This window comes from Rhincodon typus, chromosome 6, assembly GCF_021869965.1.
Source record: "Rhincodon typus isolate 14 chromosome 6, sRhiTyp1.1, whole genome shotgun sequence".
NCBI classification, from domain to species: domain Eukaryota; kingdom Metazoa; phylum Chordata; class Chondrichthyes; order Orectolobiformes; family Rhincodontidae; genus Rhincodon; species Rhincodon typus.
The window spans coordinates 5,795,155-5,802,631 of record NC_063337.1 but is presented as its reverse complement, the minus strand read 5'-3'; the positions used below and the strand labels follow the sequence as shown (position 1 = coordinate 5,802,631).

Here is a 7,477-nt window from a genome sequence, read left to right as displayed (position 1 = left end):
TTACAATCCTATCTTCTTTACAATCCTATCTTCTTTACAATCCTATCAAGTTGAGTAGCAACTTCGAAGGACCTATGGACGTGGACCCCAAGATTCTGCTGTTCCTCCACACTGCCAAGAATCCTGTATTCTGTATTCAAATTCGACCTTCCAAACGGAATCACTTCACACTTTTCTGGGTTGAATTCCATCTGCCACTTCTTTGCCCAGCTCTGCATCCTGTCAGTGGCCCGTTGAAACTTACAACAGCCCTCCATGCTGTCCACAACTCCACCAACCTTTGTGACATCGGCAAACTTACTAACCCATCCTTCCACTTCCTCATCCAAGTCATTTATAAAGATTACAAAGAGCAGAGGTCCCAGAACAGATCCCTGCGGAATACCACTGGTCACCGAGCTCCAGGATGAATACTTTCCACCTACTACCACCCTCTGTCTTCTATTGGACAGCCAGTTTTGTATCCAGACGGCCAAATTTCCCTGAATCCCATGCCTCCTTACTTTCTGAATGAGCCTACCATGGGGAACATTATCAAATACCTTGCTAAAATCCATATACACCACAGCCACTGCTCTGCCTTCAATGTGTTTTGTCACATCCTCAAAGAATTCAATAAGGCTTGTGAGGCATGACCTGCCCCCCACAAAGCCATCCTGACTATTTCTAATCAGACAGTGCTTTTCCAAATAATCATAAATACTCTCAGAATCCTGTCCAATAATTTGCCCACCACAGAAGACAGACTGACCGGTCTGTAACTTCCAGAATTATCCCTATTCCCTTTCTTGAACAAGGGAATGACATTTGCCACCCTCCAATCATCTGTTACTACTCCAGTGGACAGCGAGGATGCAACGATCTCGCCTAAGGGGCGGCAATCTCTTCCCTTGCTTCCCGTAGGGACCTTGGGTATATCCTGTCTGGGCCAGGGGACTTATCTATCCTCGTGTTTTTCAAAATTTCTAGCACATCCTCCTTCCTAACATCAATCTGTTCGAGCATATCTGCCTGTTTCATGCTGTGCTAACAAACGTCAAGGTTCCTCTCACTGGTGAATACTGAAGCAAAGTATTCATTAAAGACCTCCCCTACCTCCTCGCACAAGTTGCTTCCACTATCCCTGATTGGCCCTACCCTCACTCTGGCCATCCTCTTGTTCCTCACATAAGCACAGAACGCCTTGGGGTTTTCCTTGATCCTACCTGCCAAGGTTTTTTCATACCCCCTTCTATCTCTCCTAAGTCCATTCTTCAATTCCTTCCTGGTGACCTTGTACACCTCTAGAGCCCTGTCCGATCCTTGCTTCCTACTTCCTCTCGACTAGATGTTCCACACATCTTGTCATCCAACGTTCCTTCACCTGAATGGTGGCTTCATGATAATGGTACTGTTTGAGTAATGTAGAGACCAGCATTAATGTCATGGAAACACGGCAATGTGGTTGTCCATTTGAAATGGCATAGGCCACTCAGTTCAACAGCAATTAAAGATTGGCAACAAATGTGGTCCTGCCAGCAATACCAGATCCCATGAAACAATTAAAATTAACAACTATTTGTGACATAATGCATAGAAGCCCAAAGTTAAAAATATATAATACCTGTAAATGAAGGTGGACTGGTTACAAATCTGTAAAATTTTGTTTTACTTTCTGGATGTTTAAATTCTACCAAATGGCAACAACGTCCTGGGACTATTATCAAGTTACTATACATTTAGATAGGAAGTCAATAGCTAAGACCCTCCAACTGAGGCTCACAGTAGCAACTTGTCAAAGAACTTTTCAACAGCAAATGCACAACCTCTAGCATCTACCTGGAGAAGGACAGCAGAAACATGGGGCCACCATTGCCTGAAAGTGTCCTTCCAGATCAATCACTACTACCCTGATTTGGAACTAAACTGTCATTTCTCCAATACCTCTGGGACTCAGTCCTACAGCGCTCCCTAACAGCACTGTGTGCCCCCATTTCAAATGGGCTGCAAGGTCCAAGATGGCAGCTCACCACCATCTCCAGACCAATTAGGCAATTGAGGAAACGCTAGCCTTCAAGTGTTGCCTTCATATCAAAAACAAAGAATAAAATAGTCACAGAAATCAAATTCAAACCTGTTCCTGTCCTAACAAGAACTGCATACACATATTATTGGGGAAATGGAGAAATTTTTTCCCAGGCTTTGACAGGGTAACAGATCAGCTTAAAACTGCCTGTCTGAGATGACAAGATAGCATGGAAATGGCTATCTCATCCATCAAATAAAACCACTTACATAGTTAGCTCCAGAAGTTATTTCAGCAGAGAGTGTGGATTAAATTTTCTAGTTATGTATGGCTTTGTATCCATAGGCAGTGAAATGCACAGAGGGAGCTTACTTCATTGGTCACCAACACATGAGGAGAAATGGCACATACAATACCATACACTAACGTAGGGATTCTGCTATAGAACCAGTAACCTAGAGGAAATTCAAACTCAGCTGATTAAACAAATGCAACAATGACATCAATATTCGTGACCATGAGCACAGTGGCTAGCACCACTGTCTCAGTGCCAGGGACCCAGGTTCAATTCCAGCCTCAGGCAACCGCTTGTGCAGAGTTTGCACATTGTCCCCACGAGTTTCCTCCGGGTGCTCCGCTTTCTTCCCACAGTCCAAAGATGTACGGGTTAGGTGGACTGGCCACAGGAAATGAAGGACTACAGGGATATGCTCTTTGGAGAGTTGGTGTGGACTTGTTGGGCTGAACAGCCTGCTTCCTCATGGTAGGGATTTAATGATTCTAAAACAGACTATCATAAAAACATATCTACTGTACTAATGCCCTTCTCTGAAGGATCTCTGCCACCTGTACACAGTCTGGCCTAACTAACAAAAGCAAGATATTATGGATGCTAGAATTCTGAAATTAAAAACAAAAAAAAACTACCAGCTCTGACGGCATATGTGGAAAGCAAGCATATTTGTCTGGAGTCCAATATGACCCTTCACTGGAACACCTCGACAGCACCACCTTCTCTGGGTCCATTAAGTCACCATAGTTCTACCAGACCATAGGGTTGCTCTCTCCTTACAGACAGGCAGCTGGTGATGGTTTAACCTGAGGGTCATAATTTCTTAGGTGAAGGAGAAGGAGAAAAGCAGAGTCCTTCGTGGTAACCAGGTGTTGAGGGAATTGAGCCAACACTGTTGGCACCACTCTGCATTGCAAATTAGCCACCCAGCTAAGTCAGCTCATTTAGGGATGGGCAATACGTTCAAATCCCATGAACTGAGAAAAAGCGGATTCTTCATTCAAGGGTGCTGCCATGCACCCCAACCCCAACCCAAACCCAAACCCAAACCCAAACCCAACCCACACCCCAAAGGCGGCACGCATGCGCAGCGGCCAATGTTTACCTCCTCGGAGCGGCCCGAGGACCGGGCGACAGTTAAATATTAACAACGGCTTCCATCAGTTACCAAGGGAAGCAGTGATTACATTCTCCGTGTCTACAACATTCTATGAAGAGTCAGAGAAAGGAAAGACTCACAAATAACACAAAAAATGCCGCCTCACCTCTCGGCGTCTCTGGGCAACGGCTCTCGGTGCTGATCTCGCTGCGGTTCAGGAGTCCTGCCGAAACTTGGCATCCTTCACTTTTTTATGTTAATTTTCCTCCGAGGATAAAGGAGGAAGAGTGCGGATTTTTTGTTATCTATTTATATTTAAAAACAAATCACGAAGCACCCAAGCCACCAGGTTTCGACGCTCCGGCTCACGGCCGGCATTGCCAACAACGACCGCCAACAGCCTGTCACGTCCTCCAGTATCCCGGCCAGCACTGCGCCAACTCCCAAAGGGGCGGGGCCAGGAGGTGCGTGTGTGCCCCATAGGCCAAGGCAGTTGTACCCACCCTTGTCCCAGTCAAACCTATTCACTTAGGAGCACAGTAGCTTACAAAGAGGGAGAGAAGGGATATTTAAAGACTAGGTAGATAAGTTTTTGAAATGCTGCGTGGTGGAGGGCATTGTGGGTGAACCTTCCAGCAGGTGAACTGCAGCAGTTCAAGAAAGCAGCTCACCACCACCTTCTCAAGGGCAACTAGGGATAGGCAATAAATGCTGGCCAGTCAGTAATGGCAGGTCCTACACATCAATAACAAGGGTGCATGATTTAAAGGTTTAGAGGGGATTAGAGGAAACATTTTTGTAGTGCGAAGCTCGAATGCACTATCTGGAAGGGTAATTGTAGCAGGAAACCTCATAACCTTTGGAAAGGTATTTGCATGAGCATTTCAAGGCTATGGCCCCAAGTTTAGGAAAGTGGGACGAGTGTAGGTAGTAGAATATTTTTAGTGGTGCAGACTCAATGGGCCAAAGGGCCTCTCCTGTGTGATTTGAGGAGTGAATTAGGGGAGGTGATGGCCAGTGGCATTATCACTGGACTGTTAAGCCAGAGACCCACAAAATATTCTGGGGATCTGGACTTGAATCATACAATGGCAGATGGTGGATTTGAATTCAATAAATATTTGGAATTAAGAATCTAATGATGACCATGAATCCATTGTCAAATGTTGAAAAATCCCATCTGGTTCACTAACGTCTTTTAAGGAAGGAAACTGCCATCCTTACCTGGTCTAGCCTACATGTAACTCCAGACCCACAGCAATGTGGTTGATTCTTGACTGCCCTCTGGGCAATTAGGGATGGGCAATAAATGCTGCCTGGCCAGCGACACCCTAATCCTGTGAAAGAACAAAGTATTGCATTTAGGTAAAACAAAAAAGGGTGGGACTAATACAGTTTATGGTAGAGTCCTGGGTAATGTTGTAGAACAGAGAGACCTAGAGGTTCAGTTACATTGTTCTTTGAAAGTTGCATCACAGGTAGACAGGATGGTTTAGGAGATGTTTACAACACTTTCGTTCATTGATCAGACTATTGAGCATAGGAGTTGGGACATTATGTTCAGGTTGTACAGGACATTGGTGAGTTCTGTGAGTACTTTTGGAGTACTGTGTACAGTTCTAGTCACCCTACTATAGGAAGGATATTATTAAATTGGAAAGGGTTCAGAAAAGATTTACCAGGATGTTGCTGGGACTGGAGGGTTTGAGTTATAGGCTGGATATTTTTCACTGGAGCATAAGAGGTTAAAGGATAACCTTAAAGAGGTTTATAAAATCGTAAAATCGTGAGGAGTATAGATAAGGTAAATAGCAGGTGTCTTTTCCCTAGGTTGGGGTTTTCAAGACTAGGGGGCATATTTTTAAGGTGAGAGGGGGAAGATTTAAAAAGACATGAGGGGCAATTTTTTTCCATAGAGTGGTTCGTGTGTGGAAAGAACTTCCAGAGGAAGTGGTGGATGCAAGTACAGTTACAACGTTTAAAAGACATTTAGATACATACAGGAATAAGAAATGTTTGGAGGGATTTGGGCCAAGTGCAGGCAGGTAGGACTAGTTTAGTATGCGATTATGGTTGGCGTTGACTGACTGGACCAAAGGTTCTATTTCTGTGCTGTATGACTCTCTGAGAGAGAGAGGGAGTGTCAATATTGCACTTGTTATAAATGGGTCTTTATAACACTGAAGCAAAGGTGTTTCCATGCTGTTTAACATAAGAAAGAGATTGGATTGAGAAATAAGATGATGGATAGAAAGAGAGAAAAGTGGACTTTCAATCTGACCTGTAAGACTTATTTTATTCTGAAGGGTCACAATGCATGACGGACATTGCTCTCTTATCTCTCATTGATATTATACCAGACACAGAGACAGTATTAAAAACCGCAATCCATGATATGTCAGAGACTAAGGGAGATAATGTCCAAATTTAGCACTGTATATATGTTGAACTCTTGGCAATTTTTGGATCAATTTTTTTGACATGACTTTTAGTGAGAGACAGTTCAGATATGATGGAGTGGAGTTGGCACTAGCTTCCAGTTCCAGGCACAGAGCAATGTGGTCAGCGACACCAATTTCCTGAACCAGTGTGGTGGCAGCAGATACACCAAACAAAATAAAAGGCTTAAAAAAGCCACCACAATTAGCCGACCATTGTGAATCCAATGTGAGATAAACAAAGACAATCTGAACCAAACATTTGATATTAAACATTTTCAAAATGGCTGTATTTCTGTTTGATTTACACTTTTATGCATAAATTTCAAGTAGTAGAAGTGAAAGGCTCATCTGCAAATTATCCAATTCATAAAACAATGAGACCAGACAAGGAAATACATGAATGATCTGGGATCCGACTTTCCAGAAGAACTGGCAGGAAGGAAATGGTGGTGAAATAACATTATCAGTACAGGATGGAATACGTATGATAGCAAGAAATAACCTTGAAGTGGAAGATGTCGAATCAATACAGGTAGATGTGAGAAATAGAAAAGGAAAGAAGACAATGATAGCAGTAGTGTGTATGCCCCCTAAAGTAGCTGTACAGGGGAACAGATAATAAATCAGGAGATAATGAAGATATGTAACAATTGTAGTATATTAACCATGGTTGGCTTGAACCTTCATGTAGATTGGGATAGATTGGTAGAGGAGGCTATGAGGGAGAATTCATATAGTGAATTTAGGACAGTTCTCTACCATATGTGTGGACCCAACCAGTGATCGGGCTATTTTGGATCTGGTGACATATAATGAGGCAGATTTAATAAATTATGTTACAGTAAAAGATCTGTTTGGAAACAGTGACCATTATATGGTAAAACTAAGCATTCAGTTTGACAGGGAGAGACTTGCGTCAGAAAAATACTGTGTTAAGCTTAACTAAGGGTAATTACAAAGGAATGAGGGCAGAGCTGGCTTGGGTTGGACTGAGGAAGAAGTTTGGCATCAGTCTTAACAGTTGAAGACATTAATAGCATTCCAATATTGTTAATTGACACAAACAGTTTGACTCCTTTACTAATCAAGAACGCACCTATCTCTGCCTTAAACACACTCAATGACTTGCTCTTCACAGACTTCTGTGGCAATGAGTTCCACAGATTAACCATGCTATTTTTGAAGAAATTCTTCCTTGCCTCAGTTCTAAATAGTCATCCCTTCACCCTAAGGTGAGGAAGGATCACTGGACCCGAAAAGTTAACTCCGATTTTCTCTTCACAGCTACTCTCCCTCCTAGCCAGATCGTTATCATTTTCTGAAGAAGGGTCTAGGCCTGAAACGTCAGCTTTCCTGCTCCTCTGATGCTGCTTGGCCTGCTGTGTTCATCCAGCTCTACACCTTGTTATCTCGTTATCAACTCCTTTGTCTATCCAACTGCTCTTCTCTCTCTTCGGGCTCTATCCTATTGTTTAGTCCCTACCCCATTCCCCTCCCTATTTTCTGCATATAAACCAATGTTTTCCCAGCTACCATCAGTTCTGAGGAAGGGTCATCGGACCCAAAACATTAACTCTGATTTTTTCTTCACAGATGCTGCCAGACCTGCTGAGCTTTTCCAGCAACTTCTGTTTTTGTTC

At 43.3% G+C, this 7,477-nt stretch overlaps 1 protein-coding gene across 4 annotated transcripts in view; it reads right to left on the bottom strand.

Annotated features, from left to right (window-relative positions):
• Window positions 1–3,815, bottom strand: part of emsy (EMSY transcriptional repressor, BRCA2 interacting) — a 66,384-nt gene extending 62,569 nt beyond the window's left edge. For 3 of the 4 annotated variants that reach the window (XM_048597971.1, XM_048597974.1, XM_048597973.1), the window contains exon 1: window positions 3,563–3,815. The gene's annotated coding sequence lies outside the window, so the exon portion shown is untranslated. Of the gene's footprint in view, window positions 1–3,536 lie in introns of all 4 variants that reach the window. The other variant, XM_048597972.1, reaches the window with a different exon arrangement.
• Window positions 3,816–7,477: the final 3,662 nt, after the last annotated feature.